Below are 20710 nucleotides of genomic sequence, written 5' to 3'. Positions count from 1 at the left end.
CCGTTGTGATACAATGATAGGACCTTCAACATATGCTCTTCAGCAGATTTGTAAAGTTATCAAATTGCCTTAGGCTAAGGATTGTTCCACTTGAAGGCCCTCAGATAAGTACCCCACCCTCACTTAGCAGGGTACTGAATTACATGCAGTAATCCTCTATACAGAACATGGGCGTTTGTGGGCCTACTGTAAAGGCTGTATGCTAAGACTGGGATGTTTAAAATCCCATAGCACAGCAGCCATAGGTCCAGGTTATAGCAGAGGGTGGGAGTAGAAAGAGAGTGTGAGTCAGGTGGTAGGGGTGGAGCAAGAAGGACAGGCAGAGAGAGACCCATATAGAGAGAGGAGGTATAGACAGATAATAGCAGGGGTGGTTGGGGAACTTAGAGGAGGAAGGGGGACATTGAGGGAGCATGGTGGGAGACCAAGAGTGGGTGGAGTCACAGAAGAAAGGCAGTGCCAGGATGCAGGAGAAGAAGTGGTGTAGGCCAGAGAGCAAGAGTGAGTGCAGGACAGGATGCATGGTGGAGTGGGGTCACTGCTGACAAGCAAGCAGAGCCCAGCCCCTCGCATACAAATGGGGTGATTACAAAGGAAGGGATTTGGTGGTGGACATCATCTTTTTATGCCCCCCCCTCACTCTCAGAAGGGGTCAAATTTTGGGGAGCAGTGTCAAAAGGGGCATTAGGGTGCATTATTAAGGGGTGCCAGGAGACACAGTCCTCCATTCTAAAGGCTCATCAAAAACCAACAAGAACAAAAGGTAATTCAGCAAGTAGATTTAAAGCCTCTCTGTGGATTTATGTTCAACTGCTCCCTCTAGTAATGTTACATGGCAACTGCAGTTTAATCACTGGATTGAGAAAGGGGCCGTCCTATGCAAATAATCTCCTCCCATGATTACTTCTGTGAGCTTCCGTTGTGATACAATGATAGGACCTTCAACATATGCTCTTCAGCAGATTTGTAAAGTTATCAAATTGCCTTAGGCTAAGGATTGTTCCACTTGAAGGCCCTCAGATAAGTACCCCACCCTCACTTAGCAGGGTACTGAATTACATGCAGTAATCCTCTATACAGAACATGGCCGTTCGTGGGCCTACTGTAAAGGCTGTATGTTAAGACTGGGATGTTTAAAATCCCATAGCACGGCAGCCATAGGTCCAGGTTATAGCAGAGGGTGGGAGTAGAAAGAGAGTGTGAGTCAGGTGATAGGGGTGGAGCAAGAAGAACAGGCAGAGAGCGCCCCATATAGAGAGAGGAGGTATAGACAGATAATAGCAGGGGTGGTTGGAGAACTTAGAGGAGGAAGGGGGACATTGAGGGAGCATGGTGGGAGACCAAGAGTGGGTGGAGTCACAGAGGAAAGGCAGTGCCAGGATGCAGGAGAAGAAGCGGTGTAGGCCAGAGAGCAAGAGTGAGTGCAGGACAGGAAGCATAGTGGAGTGGGGTCACTGCTGACAAGCAAGCAGAGCCCACCCCCTCCCATGCAAATGGGGTGATTACAAAGGAAGGGATTTGGTGGTGGACATCATCTTTTTATGCCCCCCCTCACTCTCAGAAGGGGTTACATTTTGGGGAGCAGTGTCAAAAGGGGCATTAGGGTGCATTATTAAGGGGTGCCAGGAGACACAGTCCTCCATTCTATAGGCTCATCAAAAACCAACAAGAACAACAGGTAATTCAGCAAGTAGATTTAAAGCCTCTCTGTGGATTTATGTTCATACTGCTCCCTCTAGTAATGTTACAAGGCAACTGCAGTTTAATCACTGGATTGAGAAAGGGGCCGTCCTATGCAAATAATCTCCTCCCATGATTACTTCTGTAAGCTTCCGTTGTGATACAATGATAGGACCTTCAACATATGCTCTTCAGCAGATTTGTAAAGTTATCAAATTGCCTTAGGCTAAGGATTGTTCCACTTGAAGGCCCTCAGATAAGTACCCCACCCTCACTTAGAAGGGTACTGAATTACATGCAGTAATCCTCTATACAGAACATGGGCGTTTGTGGGCATACTGTAAAGGCTGTATGCCAAGACTGTGATGTTTAAAATCCCATAGCATAGCAGCCATAGGTCCAGGTTATAGCAGAGGGTGGGAGTAGAAAGAGAGTGTGAGTCAGTGGTAGGGGTGGAGCAAGAAGGACAGGCAGAGAGAGACCCATATAGAGAGAGGAGGTATAGACAGATAATAGCAGGGGTGGTTGGAGAACTTAGAGGGGGAAGGGGGACATTGAGGGAGCATGGTGGGAGACCAAGAGTGGGTGGAGTCACAGAGGAAAGGCAGTGCCAGGATGCAGGAGAAGAAGCGGTGTAGGCCAGAGAGCAAGAGTGAGTGCAGGACAGGAAGCATAGTGGAGTGGGGTCACTGCTGACAAGCAAGCAGAGCCCAGCCCCTCGCATACAAATGGGGTGATTACAAAGGAAGGGATTTGGTGGTGGACATCATCTTTTTATGCCCCCCTCACTCTCAGAAGGGGTCAAATTTTGGGGAGCAGTGTCAAAAGGGGCATTAGGGTGCATTATTAAGGGGTGCCAGGAGACACAGTCCTCCATTCTAAAGGCTCATCAAAAACCAACAAGAACAAAAGGTAATTCAGCAAGTAGATTTAAAGCCTCTCTGTGGATTTATGTTCAACTGCTCCCTCTAGTAATGTTACATGGCAACTGCAGTTTAATCACTGGATTGAGAAAGGGGCCGTCCTATGCAAATAATCTCCTCCCATGATTACTTCTGTGAGCTTCCGTTGTGATACAATGATAGGACCTTCAACATATGCTCTTCAGCAGATTTGTAAAGTTATCAAATTCCCTTAGGCTAAGGATTGTTCCACTTGAAGGCCCTCAGATAAGTACCCCACTCTCACTTAGCAGGGTACTGAATTACATGCAGTAATCCTCTATACAGCACATGGCCGTTCGTGGGCCTACTGTAAAGGCTGTATGCTAAGACTGGGATGTTTAAAATCCCATAGCACAGCAGCCATAGGTCCAGGTTATAGCAGAGGGTGGGAGTAGAAAGAGAGTGTTGGTCAGGTGGTAGGGGTGGAGCAAGAAGAACAGGCAGAGAGAGACCCATATAGAGAGAGGAGGTATAGACAGATAATAGCAGGGGTGGTTGGGGAACTTAGAGGAGGAAGGGGGACATTGAGGGAGCATGGTGGGAGACCAAGAGTGGGTGGAGTCACAGAGGAAAGGCAGTGCCAGGATGCAGGAGAAGAAGTGGTGTAGGCCAGAGAGCAAGAGTGAATGCAGGACAGGAAGCATAGTGGAGTGGGGTCACTGCTGACAAGCAAGCAGAGCCCACCCCCTCACATGCAAATGGGGTGATTACAAAGGAAGGGATTTGGTGGTGGACATCATCTTTTTATGCCCCCCCTCACTCTCAGAAGGGGTTACATTTTGGGGAGCAGTGTCAAAAGGGGCATTAGGGTGCATTATTAAGGGGTGCCAGGAGACACAGTCCTCCATTCTATAGGCTCATCAAAAACCAACAAGAGCAACAGGTAATTCAGCAAGTAGATTTAAAGCCTCTCTGTGGATTTATGTTCATACTGCTCCCTCTAGTAATGTTACAAGGCAACTGCAGTTTAATCACTGGATTGAGAAAGGGGCCGTCCTATGCAAATAATCTCCTCCCATGATTACTTCTGTGAGCTTCCGTTGTGATACAATGATAGGACCTTCAACATATGCTCTTCAGCAGATTTGTAAAGTTATCAAATTGCCTTAGGCTAAGGATTGTTCCACTTGAAGGCCCTCAGATAAGTACCCCACCCTCACTTAGCAGGGTACTGAATTACATGCAGTAATCCTCTATACAGAACATGGGCGTTTGTGGGCATACTGTAAAGGCTGTATGCCAAGACTGGGATGTTTAAAATCCCATAGCATAGCAGCCATAGGTCCAGGTTATAGCAGAGGTTGGGAGTAGAAAGAGAGTGTGAGTCAGTGGTAGGGGTGGAGCAAGAAGGACAGGCAGAGAGAGACCCATATAGAGAGAGGAGGTATAGACAGATAATAGCAGGGGTGGTTGGAGAACTTAGAGGAGGAAGGGGGACATTGAGGGAGCATGGTGGGAGACCAAGAGTGGGTGGAGTCACAGAGGAAAGGCAGTGCCAGGATGCAGGAGAAGAAGTGGTGTAGGCCAGAGAGCAAGAGTGAGTGCAGGACAGGAAGCATAGTGGAGTGGGGTCACTGCTGACAAGCAAGCAGAGCCCAGCCCCTCGCATACAAATGGGGTGATTACAAAGGAAGGGATTTGGTGGTGGACATCATCTTTTTATGCCCCCCTCACTCTCAGAAGGGGTCAAATTTTGGGGAGCAGTGTCAAAAGGGGCATTAGGGTGCATTATTAAGGGGTGCCAGGAGACACAGTCCTCCATTCTAAAGGCTCATCAAAAACCAACAAGAACAAAAGGTAATTCAGCAAGTAGATTTAAAGCCTCTCTGTGGATTTATGTTCAACTGCTCCCTCTAGTAATGTTACATGGCAACTGCAGTTTAATCACTGGATTGAGAAAGGGGCCGTCCTATGCAAATAATCTCCTCCCATGATTACTTCTGTGAGCTTCCGTTGTGATACAATGATAGGACCTTCAACATATGCTCTTCAGCAGATTTGTAAAGTTATCAAATTGCCTTAGGCTAAGGATTGTTCCACTTGAAGGCCCTCAGATAAGTACCCCACCCTCACTTAGCAGGGTACTGAATTACATGCAGTAATCCTCTATACAGAACATGGCCGTTCGTGGGCCTACTGTAAAGGCTGTATGCTAAGACTGGGATGTTTAAAATCCCATAGCACAGCAGCCATAGGTCCAGGTTATAGCAGAGGGTGGGAGTAGAAAGAGAGTGTTGGTCAGGTGGTAGGGGTGGAGCAAGAAGAACAGGCATAGAGAGACCCATATAGAGAGAGGAGGTATAGACAGATAATAGCAGGGGTGGTTGGAGAACTTAGAGGAGGAAGGGGGACATTGAGGGAGCATGGTGGGAGACCAAGAGTGGGTGGAGTCACAGAGGAAAGGCAGTGCCAGGATGCAGGAGAAGAAGCGGTGTAGGCCAGAGAGCAAGAGTGAGTGCAGGACAGGAAGCATAGTGGAGTGGGGTCACTGCTGACAAGCAAGCAGAGCCCACCCCCTCACATGCAAATGGGGTGATTACAAAGGAAGGGATTTGGTGGTGGACATCATCTTTTTATGCCCCCCCTCACTCTCAGAAGGGGTTACATTTTGGGGAGCAGTGTCAAAAGGGGCATTAGGGTGCATTATTAAGGGGTGCCAGGAGACACAGTCCTCCATTCTATAGGCTCATCAAAAACCAACAAGAACAACAGGTAATTCAGCAAGTAGATTTAAAGCCTCTCTGTGGATTTATGTTCATACTGCTCCCTCTAGTAATGTTACAAGGCAACTGCAGTTTAATCACTGGATTGAGAAAGGGGCCGTCCTATGCAAATAATCTCCTCCCATGATTACTTCTGTGAGCTTCCGTTGTGATACAATGATAGGACCTTCAACATATGCTCTTCAGCAGATTTGTAAAGTTATCAAATTGCCTTAGGCTAAGGATTGTTCCACTTGAAGGCCCTCAGATAAGTACCCCACCCTCACTTAGCAGGGTACTGAATTACATGCAGTAATCCTCTATACAGAACATGGGCGTTTGTGGGCCTACTGTAAAGGCTGTATGCTAAGACTGGGATGTTTAAAATCCCATAGCACAGCAGCCATAGGTCCAGGTTATAGCAGAGGGTGGGAGTAGAAAGAGAGTGTGAGTCAGGTGGTAGGGGTGGAGCAAGAAGGACAGGCAGAGAGAGACCCATATAGAGAGAGGAGGTATAGACAGATAATAGCAGGGGTGGTTGGGGAACTTAGAGGAGGAAGGGGGACATTGAGGGAGCATGGTGGGAGACCAAGAGTGGGTGGAGTCACAGAGGAAAGGCAGTGCTAGGATGCAGGAGAAGAAGTGGTGTAGGCCAGAGAGCAAGAGTGAGTGCAGGACAGGATGCATGGTGGAGTGGGGTCACTGCTGACAAGCAAGCAGAGCCCAGCCCCTCGCATACAAATGGGGTGATTACAAAGGAAGGGATTTGGTGGTGGACATCATCTTTTTATGCCCCCCCTCACTCTCAGAAGGGGTCAAATTTTGGGGAGCAGTGTCAAAAGGGGCATTAGGGTGCATTATTAAGGGGTGCCAGGAGACACAGTCCTCCATTCTAAAGGCTCATCAAAAACCAACAAGAACAAAAGGTAATTCAGCAAGTAGATTTAAAGCCTCTCTGTGGATTTATGTTCAACTGCTCCCTCTAGTAATGTTACATGGCAACTGCAGTTTAATCACTGGATTGAGAAAGGGGCCGTCCTATGCAAATAATCTCCTCCCATGATTACTTCTGTGAGCTTCCGTTGTGATACAATGATAGGACCTTCAACATATGCTCTTCAGCAGATTTGTAAAGTTATCAAATTGCCTTAGGCTAAGGATTGTTCCACTTGAAGGCCCTCAGATAAGTACCCCACCCTCACTTAGCAGGGTACTGAATTACATGCAGTAATCCTCTATACAGAACATGGGCGTTCGTGGGCCTACTGTAAAGGCTGTATGCTAAGACTGGGATGTTTAAAATCCCATAGCACAGCAGCCATAGGTCCAGGTTATAGCAGAGGGTGGGAGTAGAAAGAGAGTGTGAGTCAGGTGATAGGGGTGGAGCAAGAAGGACAGGCAGAGAGCGACCCATATAGAGAGAGGAGGTATAGACAGATAATAGCAGGGGTGGTTGGAGAACTTAGAGGAGGAAGGGGGACATTGAGGGAGCATGGTGGGAGACCAAGAGTGGGTGGAGTCACAGAGGAAAGGCAGTGCCAGGATGCAGGAGAAGAAGCGGTGTAGGCCAGAGAGCAAGAGTGAGTGCAGGACAGGAAGCATAGTGGAGTGGGGTCACTGCTGACAAGCAAACAGAGCGCACCCCCTCACATGCAAATGGGGTGATTACAAAGGAAGGGATTTGGTGGTGGACATCATCTTTTTATGCCCCCCCTCACTCTCAGAAGGGGTTACATTTTGGGGAGCAGTGTCAAAAGGGGCATTAGGGTGCATTATTAAGGGGTGCCAGGAGACACAGTCCTCCATTCTATAGGCTCATCAAAAACCAACAAGAACAACAGGTAATTCAGCAAGTAGATTTAAAGCCTCTCTGTGGATTTATGTTCATACTGCTCCCTCTAGTAATGTTACAAGGCAACTGCAGTTTAATCACTGGATTGAGAAAGGGGCCGTCCTATGCAAATAATCTCCTCCCATGATTACTTCTGTGAGCTTCCGTTGTGATACAATGATAGGACCTTCAACGTATGCTCTTCAGCAGATTTGTAAAGTTATCAAATTGCCTTAGGCTAAGGATTGTTCCACTTGAAGGCCCTCAGATAAGTACCCCACCCTCACTTAGCAGGGTACTGAATTACATGCAGTAATCCTCTATACAGAACATGGGCGTTCGTGGGCCTACTGTAGAGGCTGTGTGCTAAGACTGGGATGTTTAAAATCCCATAGCACAGCAGCCATAGGTCCAGGTTATAGCAGAGGGTGGGAGTAGAAAGAGAGTGTGAGTCAGGGGGTAGGGGTGGAGCAAGAAGGACAGGCAGAGAGAGACCCATATAGAGAGAGGAGGTATAGACAGATAATAGCAGGGGTGGTTGGAGAACTTAGAGGAGGAAGGGGGACATTGAGGCCCATATTTATACTTTTTGATGCTAAACTGCGCTAACGCAGTTTAGCGTCAAAAAGTTTTGCGCCGTCTAACGCCATTCTGAAGCGCCATGCGGGCGCCGTATTTAAATCGTCTTAACCCGACTTGCGCCATTTTTTAACGACGCCCATCCCCCATCAACATGACTCCTATCATTGTAAAGATAGGAGTCATGCCCCCTTGCCCAATGGCCATGCCCAGGGGACTTCTGTCCCCTGGGCATGGTCATTGGGCATAGTGGCATGTAGGGGGGCACAAATCAGGCCCCCCTATGCCACAAAAAAAAATATATATATATACTTACCAGCACTTACCTTACTGTCCCAGGGGTGGGTCCCTCCAGCCTTGGGTGTCCTCCTGGGGTGGGCAAGGGTGGCAGGGGGGGTCCCTGGGGGCAGGGGAGGGCACTCTGGGCTCATTTTGAGCCCACTTGTCCCTTAACGCCATGCCTGACCCAGGCGTTAAAAAGCGGCGCAAATGCGCCGTTTTTAGCCACGCCCACTCCCGGGCGTCGCTTTTGCCCGGGAGTATAAATACCACGTAAAGGCCTGGGAGTCATTTTTTAGACGGGAACGCCTCCCTTGCATATCATTAACGCAAGGAAGGGGTTCACGCTAAAAAATGACGCACATTCCGGGAACTTTGGCGCTATTCGCCTCTAACGCCATAGTATAAATATGGCGTTAGTTGGCGTTAGTTTTGCGTCGAAATTGCGTCAAAAAAAACGACGCAATTTCGGCGCAAACGGAGTATAAATATGGCCCTGAGGGAGCATGGTGGGAGACCAAGAGTGGGTGGAGTCACAGAGGAAAGGCAGTGCCAGGATGCAGGAGAAGAAGCGGTGTAGGCCAGAGAGCAAGAGTGAGTGCAGGACAGGAAGCATAGTGGAGTGGGGTCACTGCTGACAAGCAAGCAGAGCCCACCCCCTCACATGCAAATGGGGTGATTACAAAGGAAGGGATTTGGTGGTGGACATCATCTTTTTATGCCCCCCCTCACTCTCAGAAGGGGTTACATTTTGGGGAGCAGTGTCAAAAGGGGCATTAGGGTGCATTATTAAGGGGTGCCAGGAGACACAGTCCTCCATTCTATAGGCTCATCAAAAACCAACAAGAACAACAGGTAATTCAGCAAGTAGATTTAAAGCCTCTCTGTGGATTTATGTTCATACTGCTCCCTCTAGTAATGTTACAAGGCAACTGCAGTTTAATCACTGGATTGAGAAAGGGGCCGTCCTATGCAAATAATCTCCTCCCATGATTACTTCTGTGAGCTTCCGTTGTGATACAATGATAGGACCTTCAACATATGCTCTTCAGCAGATTTGTAAAGTTATCAAATTGCCTTAGGCTAAGGATTGTTCCACTTGAAGGCCCTCAGATAAGTACCCCACCCTCACTTAGCAGGGTACTGAATTACATGCAGTAATCCTCTATACAGAACATGGGCGTTTGTGGGCCTACTGTAAAGGCTGTATGCTAAGACTGGGATGTTTAAAATCCCATAGCACAGCAGCCATAGGTCCAGGTTATAGCAGAGGGTGGGAGTAGAACGAGAGTGTGAGTCAGGTGGTAGGGGTGGAGCAAGAAGGACAGGCAGAGAGAGACCCATATAGAGAGAGGAGGTATAGACAGATAATAGCAGGGGTGGTTGGAGAACTTAGAGGAGGAAGGGGGACATTGAGGGAGCATGGTGGGAGACCAAGAGTGGGTGGAGTCACAGAGGAAAGGCAGTGCCAGGATGCAGGAGAAGAAGTGGTGTAGGCCAGAGAGCAAGAGTGAGTGCAGGACAGGATGCATGGTGGAGTGGGGTCACTGCTGACAAGCAAGCAGAGCCCAGCCCCTCGCATACAAATGGGGTGATTACAAAGGAAGGGATTTGGTGGTGGACATCATCTTTTTATGCCCCCCCTCACTCTCAGAAGGGGTCAAATTTTGGGGAGCAGTGTCAAAAGGGGCATTAGGGTGCATTATTAAGGGGTGCCAGGAGACACAGTCCTCCATTCTAAAGGCTCATCAAAAACCAACAAGAACAAAAGGTAATTCAGCAAGTAGATTTAAAGCCTCTCTGTGGATTTATGTTCAACTGCTCCCTCTAGTAATGTTACATGGCAACTGCAGTTTAATCACTGGATTGAGAAAGGGGCCGTCCTATGCAAATAATCTCCTCCCATGATTACTTCTGTGAGCTTCCGTTGTGATACAATGATAGGACCTTCAACATATGCTCTTCAGCAGATTTGTAAAGTTATCAAATTGCCTTAGGCTAAGGATTGTTCCACTTGAAGGCCCTCAGATAAGTACCCCACCCTCACTTAGCAGGGTACTGAATTACATGCAGTAATCCTCTATACAGAACATGGGCGTTCGTGGGCCTACTGTAAAGGCTGTATGCTAAGACTGGGATGTTTAAAATCCCATAGCACAGCAGCCATAGGTCCAGGTTATAGCAGAGGGTGGGAGTAGAAAGAGAGTGTTGGTCAGGTGGTAGGGGTGGAGCAAGAAGAACAGGCAGAGAGAGACCCATATAGAGAGAGGAGGTATAGACAGATAATAGCAGGGGTGGTTGGAGAACTTAGAGGAGGAAGGGGGACATTGAGGGAGCATGGTGGGAGACCAAGAGTGGGTGGAGTCACAGAGGAAAGGCAGTGCCAGGATGCAGGAGAAGAAGCGGTGTAGGCCAGAGAGCAAGAGTGAGTGCAGGACAGGAAGCATAGTGGAGTGGGGTCACTGCTGACAAGCAAGCAGAGCCCACCCCCTCACATGCAAATGGGGTGATTACAAAGGAAGGGATTTGGTGGTGGACATCATCTTTTTATGCCCCCCCTCACTCTCAGAAGGGGTTACATTTTGGGGAGCAGTGTCAAAAGGGGCATTAGGGTGCATTATTAAGGGGTGCCAGGAGACACAGTCCTCCATTCTATAGGCTCATCAAAAACCAACAAGAACAACAGGTAATTCAGCAAGTAGATTTAAAGCCTCTCTGTGGATTTATGTTCATACTGCTCCCTCTAGTAATGTTACAAGGCAACTGCAGTTTAATCACTGGATTGAGAAAGGGGCCGTCCTATGCAAATAATCTCCTCCCATGATTACTTCTGTGAGCTTCCGTTGTGATACAATGATAGGACCTTCAACATATGCTCTTCAGCAGATTTGTAAAGTTATCAAATTGCCTTAGGCTAAGGATTGTTCCACTTGAAGGCCCTCAGATAAGTACCCCACCCTCACTTAGCAGGGTACTGAATTACATGCAGTAATCCTCTATACAGAACATGGGCGTTTGTGGGCCTACTGTAAAGGCTGTATGCTAAGACTGGGATGTTTAAAATCCCATAGCACAGCAGCCATAGGTCCAGGTTATAGCAGAGGGTGAGAGTAGAAAGAGAGTGTGAGTCAGGTGATAGGGGTGGAGCAAGAAGAACAGGCAGAGAGCGACCCATATAGAGAGAGGAGGTATAGACAGATAATAGCAGGGGTGGTTGGAGAACTTAGAGGAGGAAGGGGGACATTGAGGGAGCATGGTGGGAGACCAAGAGTGGGTGGAGTCACAGAGGAAAGGCAGTGCCAGGATGCAGGAGAAGAAGCGGTGTAGGCCAGAGAGCAAGAGTGAGTGCAGGACAGGAAGCATAGTGGAGTGGGGTCACTGCTGACAAGCAAGCAGAGCCCACCCCCTCACATGCAAATGGGGTGATTACAAAGGAAGGGATTTGGTGGTGGACATCATCTTTTTATGCCCCCCCTCACTCTCAGAAGGGGTCAAATTTTGGGGAGCAGTGTCAAAAGGGGCATTAGGGTGCATTATTAAGGGGTGCCAGGAGACACAGTCCTCCATTCTAAAGGCTCATCAAAAACCAACAAGAACAAAAGGTAATTCAGCAAGTAGATTTAAAGCCTCTCTGTGGATTTATGTTCAACTGCTCCCTCTAGTAATGTTACATGGGAACTGCAGTTTAATCACTGGATTGAGAAAGGGGCCGTCCTATGCAAATAATCTCCTCCCGTGATTACTTCTGTGAGCTTCCGTTGTGATACAATGATAGGACCTTCAACATATGCTCTTCAGCAGATTTGTAAAGTTATCAAATTGCCTTAGGCTAAGGATTGTTCCACTTGAAGGCCCTCAGATAAGTACCCCACCCTCACTTAGCAGGGTACTGAATTACATGCAGTAATCCTCTATACAGAACATGGGCGTTCGTGGGCCTACTGTAAAGGCTGTATGCTAAGACTGGGATGTTTAAAATCCCATAGCACAGCAGCCATAGGTCCAGGTTATAGCAGAAGGTGGGAGTAGAAAGAGAGTGTGAGTCAGGTGATAGGGGTGGAGCAAGAAGAACAGGCAGAGAGCGACCCATATAGAGAGAGGAGGTATAGACAGATAATAGCAGGGGTGGTTGGAGAACTTAGAGGAGGAAGGGGGACATTGAGGGAGCATGGTGGGAGACCAAGAGTGGGTGGAGTCACAGAGGAAAGGCAGTGCCAGGATGCAGGAGCAGAAGCGGTGTAGGCCAGAGAGCAAGAGTGAGTGCAGGACAGGAAGCATAGTGGAGTGGGGTCACTGCTGACAAGCAAGCAGAGCGCACCCCCTCACATGCAAATGGGGTGATTACAAAGGAAGGGATTTGGTGGTGGACATCATCTTTTTATGCCCCCCCTCACTCTCAGAAGGGGTTACATTTTGGGGAGCAGTGTCAAAAGGGGCATTAGGGCGCATTATTAAGGGGTGCCAGGAGACACAGTCCTCCATTCTATAGGCTCATCAAAAACCAACAAGAACAACAGGTAATTCAGCAAGTAGATTTAAAGCCTCTCTGTGGATTTATGTTCATACTGCTCCTTCTAGTAATGTTACAAGGCAACTGCAGTTTAATCACTGGATTGAGAAAGGGGCCGTCCTATGCAAATAATCTCCTCCCATGATTACTTCTGTGAGCTTCCGTTGTGATACAATGATAGGACCTTCAACATATGCTCTTCAGCAGATTTGTAAAGTTATCAAATTGCCTTAGGCTAAGGATTGTTCCACTTGAAGGCCCTCAGATAAGTACCCCACCCTCAATTAGCAGGGTACTGAATTACATGCAGTAATCCTCTATACAGAACATGGGCGTTTGTGGGCATACTGTAAAGGCTGTATGCCAAGACTGTGATGTTTAAAATCCCATAGCATAGCAGCCATAGGTCCAGGTTATAGCAGAGGGTGGGAGTAGAAAGAGAGTGTGAGTCAGTGGTAGGGGTGGAGCAAGAAGGACAGGCAGAGAGAGACCCATATAGAGAGAGGAGGTATAGACAGATAATAGCAGGGGTGGTTGGAGAACTTAGAGGGGGAAGGGGGACATTGAGGGAGCATGGTGGGAGACCAAGAGTGGGTGGAGTCACAGAGGAAAGGCAGTGCCAGGATGCAGGAGAAGAAGCGGTGTAGGCCAGAGAGCAAGAGTGAGTGCAGGACAGGAAGCATAGTGGAGTGGGGTCACTGCTGACAAGCAAGCAGAGCCCAGCCCCTCGCATACAAATGGGGTGATTACAAAGGAAGGGATTTGGTGGTGGACATCATCTTTTTATGCCCCCCTCACTCTCAGAAGGGGTCAAATTTTGGGGAGCAGTGTCAAAAGGGGCATTAGGGTGCATTATTAAGGGGTGCCAGGAGACACAGTCCTCCATTCTAAAGGCTCATCAAAAACCAACAAGAACAAAAGGTAATTCAGCAAGTAGATTTAAAGCCTCTCTGTGGATTTATGTTCAACTGCTCCCTCTAGTAATGTTACATGGCAACTGCAGTTTAATCACTGGATTGAGAAAGGGGCCGTCCTATGCAAATAATCTCCTCCCATGATTACTTCTGTGAGCTTCCGTTGTGATACAATGATAGGACCTTCAACATATGCTCTTCAGCAGATTTGTAAAGTTATCAAATTCCCTTAGGCTAAGGATTGTTCCACTTGAAGGCCCTCAGATAAGTACCCCACTCTCACTTAGCAGGGTACTGAATTACATGCAGTAATCCTCTATACAGCACATGGCCGTTCGTGGGCCTACTGTAAAGGCTGTATGCTAAGACTGGGATGTTTAAAATCCCATAGCACAGCAGCCATAGGTCCAGGTTATAGCAGAGGGTGGGAGTAGAAAGAGAGTGTTGGTCAGGTGGTAGGGGTGGAGCAAGAAGAACAGGCAGAGAGAGACCCATATAGAGAGAGGAGGTATAGACAGATAATAGCAGGGGTGGTTGGGGAACTTAGAGGAGGAAGTTGGACATTGAGGGAGCATGGTGGGAGACCAAGAGTGGGTGGAGTCACAGAGGAAAGGCAGTGCCAGGATGCAGGAGAAGAAGTGGTGTAGGCCAGAGAGCAAGAGTGAATGCAGGACAGGAAGCATAGTGGAGTGGGGTCACTGCTGACAAGCAAGCAGAGCCCACCCCCTCACATGCAAATGGGGTGATTACAAAGGAAGGGATTTGGTGGTGGACATCATCTTTTTATGCCCCCCCTCACTCTCAGAAGGGGTTACATTTTGGGGAGCAGTGTCAAAAGGGGCATTAGGGTGCATTATTAAGGGGTGCCAGGAGACACAGTCCTCCATTCTATAGGCTCATCAAAAACCAACAAGAACAACAGGTAATTCAGCAAGTAGATTTAAAGCCTCTCTGTGGATTTATGTTCATACTGCTCCCTCTAGTAATGTTACAAGGCAACTGCAGTTTAATCACTGGATTGAGAAAGGGGCCGTCCTATGCATATAATCTCCTCCCATGATTACTTCTGTGAGCTTCCGTTGTGATACAATGATAGGACCTTCAACATATGCTCTTCAGCAGATTTGTAAAGTTATCAAATTGCCTTAGGCTAAGGATTGTTCCACTTGAAGGCCCTCAGATAAGTACCCCACCCTCACTTAGCAGGGTACTGAATTACATGCAGTAATCCTCTATACAGAACATGGGCGTTCGTGGGCCTACTGTAGAGGCTGTGTGCTAAGACTGGGATGTTTAAAATCCCATAGCACAGCAGCCATAGGTCCAGGTTATAGCAGAGGGTGGGAGTAGAAAGAGAGTGTGAGTCACGTGGTAGGGGTGGAGCAAGAAGGACAGGCAGAGAGAGACCCATATAGAGAGAGGAGGTATAGACAGATTATAGCAGGGGTGGTTGGAGAACTTAGAGGAGGAAGGGGGACATTGAGGGAGCATGGTGGGAGACCAAGAGTGGGTGGAGTCACAGAGGAAAGGCAATGCCAGGATGCAGAAGAAGAAGTGGTGTAGGCCAGAGAGCAAGAGTGAGTGCAGGACAGGATGCATGGTGGAGTGGGGTCACTGCTGACAAGCAAGCAGAGCCCAGCCCCTCGCATACAAATGGGGTGATTACAAAGGAAGGGATTTGGTGGTGGACATCATCTTTTTATGCCCCCCCTCACTCTCAGAAGGGGTCAAATTTTGGGGAGCAGTGTAAAAAGGGGCATTAGGGTGCATTATTAAGGGGTGCCAGGAGACACAGTCCTCCATTCTAAAGGCTCATCAAAAACCAACAAGAACAAAAGGTAATTCAGCAAGTAGATTTAAAGCCTCTCTGTGGATTTATGTTCAACTGCTCCCTCTAGTAATGTTACATGGCAACTGCAGTTTAATCACTGGATTGAGAAAGGGGCCGTCCTATGCAAATAATCTCCTCCCATGATTACTTCTGTGAGCTTCCGTTGTGATACAATGATAGGACCCTCAACATATGCTCTTCAGCAGATTTGTAAAGTTATCAAATTGCCTTAGGCTAAGGATTGTTCCACTTGAAGGCCCTCAGATAAGTACCCCACCCTCACTTAGCAGGGTACTGAATTACATGCAGTAATCCTCTATACAGAACATGGGCGTTTGTGGGCCTACTGTAAAGGCTGTATGCTAAGACTGGGATGTTTAAAATCCCATAGCACAGCAGCCATAGCTCCAGGTTATAGCAGAGGGTGGGAGTAGAAAGAGAGTGTGAGTCAGGTGGTAGGGGTGGAGCAAGAAGGACAGGCAGAGAGAGACCCATATAGAGAGAGGAGGTATAGACAGATAATAGCAGGGGTGGTTGGGGAACTTAGAGGAGGAAGGGGGACATTGAGGGAGCATGGTGGGAGACCAAGAGTGGGTGGAGTCACAGAGGAAAGGCAGTGCCAGGATGCAGGAGAAGAAGTGGTGTAGGCCAGAGAGCAAGAGTGAGTGCAGGACAGGATGCATGGTGGAGTGGGGTCACTGCTGACAAGCAAGCAGAGCCCAGCCCCTCGCATACAAATGGGGTGATTACAAAGGAAGGGATTTGGTGGTGGACATCATCTTTTTATGCCCCCCCTCACTCTCAGAAGGGGTCAAATTTTGGGGAGCAGTGTCAAAAGGGGCATTAGGGTGCATTATTAAGGGGTGCCAGGAGACACAGTCCTCCATTCTAAAGGCTCATCAAAAACCAACAAGAACAAAAGGTAATTCAGCAAGTAGATTTAAAGCCTCTCTGTGGATTTATGTTCAACTGCTCCCTCTAGTAATGTTACATGGCAACTGCAGTTTAATCACTGGATTGAGAAAGGGGCCGTCCTATGCAAATAATCTCCTCCCATGATTACTTCTGTGAGCTTCCGTTGTGATACAATGATAGGACCTTCAACATATGCTCTTCAGCAGATTTGTAAAGTTATCAAATTGCCTTAGGCTAAGGATTGTTCCACTTGAAGGCCCTCAGATAAGTACCCCACCCTCACTTAGCAGGGTACTGAATTACATGCAGTAATCCTCTATACAGAACATGGCCGTTCGTGGGCCTACTGTAAAGGCTGTATGCTAAGACTGGGATGTTTAAAATCCCATAGCACAGCAGCCATAGGTCCAGGTTATAGCAGAGGGTGGGAGTAGAAAGAGAGTGTGAGTCAGGTGATAGGGGTGGAGCAAGAAGAACAGGCAGAGAGCGACCCATATAGAGAGAGGAGGTATAGACAGATAATAGCAGGGGTGGTTGGAGAACTTAGAGGAGGAAGGGGGACATTGAGGGAGCATGGTGGGAGACCAAGAGTGGGTGGAGTCAAAGAGGAAAGGCAGTGCCAGGATGCAGGAGAAGAAGCGGTGTAGGCCAGAGAGCAAGAGTGAGTGCAGGACAGGAAGCATAGTGGAGTGGGGTCACTGCTGACAAGCAAGCAGAGCCCACCCCCTCACATGCAAATGGGGTGATTACAAAGGAATGGATTTGGTGGTGGACATCATCTTTTTATGCCCCCCCCTCACTCTCAGAAGGGGTTACATTTTGGGGAGCAGTGTCAAAAGGGGCATTAGGGTGCATTATTAAGGGGTGCCAGGAGACACAGTCCTCCATTCTATAGGCTCATCAAAAACCAACAAGAACAACAGGTAATTCAGCAAGTAGATTTAAAGCCTCTCTGTGGATTTATGTTCATACTGCTCCCTCTAGTAATGTTACAAGGCAACTGCAGTTTAATCACTGGATTGAGAAAGGGGCCGTCCTATGCAAATAATATCCTCCCATGATTACTTCTGTGAGCTTCGTTGTGATACAATGATAGGACCTTCAACATATGCTCTTCAGCAGATTTGTAAAGTTATCAAATTGCCTTAGGCTAAGGATTGTTCCACTTGAAGGCCCTCAGATAAGTACCCCACCCTCACTTAGCAGGGTACTGAATTACATGCAGTAATCCTCTATACAGAACATGGGCGTTTGTGGGCCTACTGTAAAGGCTGTATGCTAAGACTGGGATGTTTAAAATCCCATAGCACAGCAGCCATAAGTCCAGGTTATAGCAGAGGGTGGGAGTAGAAAGAGAGTGTGAGTCAGGTGGTAGGGGTGAAGCAAGAAGGACAGGCAGAGAGAGACCCATATAGAGAGAGGAGGTATAGACAGATAATAGCAGGGGTGGTTGGAGAACTTAGAGGAGGAAGGGGGACATTGAGGGAGCATGGTGGGAGACCAAGAGTGGGTGGAGTCACAGAGGAAAGGCAGTGCCAGGATGCAGGAGAAGAAGTGGTGTAGGCCAGAGAGCAAGAGTGAGTGCAGGACAGGATGCATGGTGGAGTGGGGTCACTGCTGACAAGCAAGCAGAGCCCAGCCCCTCGCATACAAATGGGGTGATTACAAAGGAAGGGATTTGGTGGTGGACATCATCTTTTTATGCCCCCCCTCACTCTCAGAAGGGGTCAAATTTTGGGGAGCAGTGTCAAAAGGGGCATTAGGGTGCATTATTAAGGGGTGCCAGGAGACACAGTCCTCCATTCTAAAGGCTCATCAAAAACCAACAAGAACAAAAGGTAATTCAGCAAGTATATTTAAAGCCTCTCTGTGGATTTATGTTCAACTGCTCCCTCTAGTAATGTTACATGGGAACTGCAGTTTAATCACTGGATTGAGAAAGGGGCCGTCCTATGCAAATAATCTCCTCCCATGATTACTTCTGTGAGCTTCCGTTGTGATACAATGATAGGACCTTCAACATATGCTCTTCAGCAGATTTGTAAAGTTATCAAATTGCCTTAGGCTAAGGATTGTTCCACTTGAAGGCCCTCAGATAAGTACCCCACCCTCACTTAGCAGGGTACTGAATTACATGCAGTAATCCTCTATCCAGAACATGGCCGTCCGTGGGCCTACTGTAAAGGCTGTATGCTAAGACTGGGATGTTTAAAATCCCATAGCACAGCAGCCATAGGTCCAGGTTATAGCAGAGGGTGGGAGTAGAAAGAGAGTGTGAGTCAGGTGATAGGGGTGGAGCAAGAAGAACAGGCAGAGAGCGACCCATATAAAGAGAGGAGGTATAAACAGATAATAGCAGGGGTGGTTGGAGAACTTAGAGGAGGAAGGGGGACATTGAGGGAGCATGGTGGGAGACCAAGAGTGGGTGGAGTCACAGAGGAAAGGCAGTGCCAGGATGCAGGAGAAGAAGCGGTGTAGGCCAGAGAGCAAGAGTGAGTGCAGGACAGGAAGCATAGTGGAGTGGGGTCACTGCTGACAAGCAAGCAGAGCGCACCCCCTCACATGCAAATGGGGTGATTACAAAGGAAGGGATTTGGTGGTGGACATCATCTTTTTATGCCCCCCCTCACTCTCAGAAGGGGTTACATTTTGGGGAGCAGTGTCAAAAGGGGCATTAGGGCGCATTATTAAGGGGTGCCAGGAGACACAGTCCTCCATTCTATAGGCTCATCAAAAACCAACAAGAACAACAGGTAATTCAGCAAGTAGATTTAAAGCCTCTCTGTGGATTTATGTTCATACTGCTCCCTCTAGTAATGTTACAAGGCAACTGCAGTTTAATCACTGGATTGAGAAAGGGGCCGTCCTATGCAAATAATCTCCTCCCATGATTACTTCTGTGAGCTTCCGTTGTGATACAATGATAGGACCTTCAACATATGCTCTTCAGCAGATTTGTAAAGTTATCAAATTGCCTTAGGCTAAGGATTGTTCCACTTGAAGGCCCTCAGATAAGTACCCCACCCTCACTTAGCAGGGTACTGAATTACATGCAGTAATCCTCTATACAGAACATGGGCGTTTGTGGGCATACTGTAAAGGCTGTATGCCAAGACTGGGATGTTTAAAATCCCATAGCATAGCAGCCGTAGGTCCAGGTTATAGCAGAGGGTGGGAGTAGAAAGAGAGTGTGAGTCAGTGGTAGGGGTGGAGCAAGAAGGACAGGCAGAGAGAGACCCATATAGAGAGAGGAGGTATAGACAGATAATAGCAGGGGTGGTTGGAGAACTTAGAGGGGGAAGGGGGACATTGAGGGAGCATGGTGGGAGACCAAGAGTGGGTGGAGTCACAGAGGAAAGGCAGTGCCAGGATGCAGGAGAAGAAGCGGTGTAGGCCAGAGAGCAAGAGTGAGTGCAGGACAGGAAGCATAGTGGAGTGGGGTCACTGCTGACAAGCAAGCAGAGCCCAGCCCCTCGCATACAAATGGGGTGATTACAAAGGAAGGGATTTGGTGGTGGACATCATCTTTTTATGCCCCCCCTCACTCTCAGAAGGGGTTACATTTTGGGGAGCAGTGTCAAAAGGGGCATTAGGGTGCATTATTAAGGGGTGCCAGGAGACACAGTCCTCCATTCTATAGGCTCATCAAAAACCAACAAGAACAACAGGTAATTCAGCAAGTAGATTTAAAGCCTCTCTGTGGATTTATGTTCATACTGCTCCCTCTAGTAATGTTACAAGGCAACTGCAGTTTAATCACTGGATTGAGAAAGGGGCCGTCCTATGCAAATAATCTCCTCCCATGATTACTTCTGTGAGCTTCCGTTGTGATACAATGATAGGACCTTCAACATATGCTCTTCAGCAGATTTGTAAAGTTATCAAATTGCCTTAGGCTAAGGATTGTTCCACTTGAAGGCCCTCAGATAAGTACCCCACCCTCACTTAGCAGGGTACTGAATTACATGCAGTAATCCTCTATACAGAACATGGGCCTTGGTGGGCCTACTCTAAAGGCTGTGTGTTAAGACTGGGATGTTTAAAATCCCATAGCACAGTAGCCATAGGTCCAGGTTATAGCAGAGGGTGGGAGTAGAAAGAGAGTGTGATTCAGGTGGTAGGGGTGGAGCAAGAAGGACAGGCAGAGAGAGACTCATATAGAGAGAGGAGGTTTAGACAGATAATAGCAGGGGTGGTTGGAGAACTTAGAGGAGGAAGGGGGACATTGAGGGAGCATGGTGGGAGACCAAGAGTGGGTGGAGTCACAGAGGAAAGGCAGTGCCAGGATGCAGGAGAAGAAGTGGTGTAGGCCAGAGAGCAAGAGTGAGTGCAGGACAGGAAGCATAGTGGAGTGGGGTCACTGCTGACAAGCAAGCAGAGCCCAGCCCCTCGCATACAAATGGGGTGATTACAAAGGAAGGGATTTGGTGGTGGACATCATCTTTTTATGCCCCCCTCACTCTCAGAAGGGGTCAAATTTTGGGGAGCAGTGTCAAAAGGGGCATTAGGGTGCATTATTAAGGGG

The sequence above is a fragment of the Pleurodeles waltl genome, chromosome 1_2 (assembly GCF_031143425.1).
Source record: "Pleurodeles waltl isolate 20211129_DDA chromosome 1_2, aPleWal1.hap1.20221129, whole genome shotgun sequence".
NCBI lineage: Eukaryota > Metazoa > Chordata > Amphibia > Caudata > Salamandridae > Pleurodeles > Pleurodeles waltl.
This window is presented reverse-complemented; position numbering follows the sequence as displayed.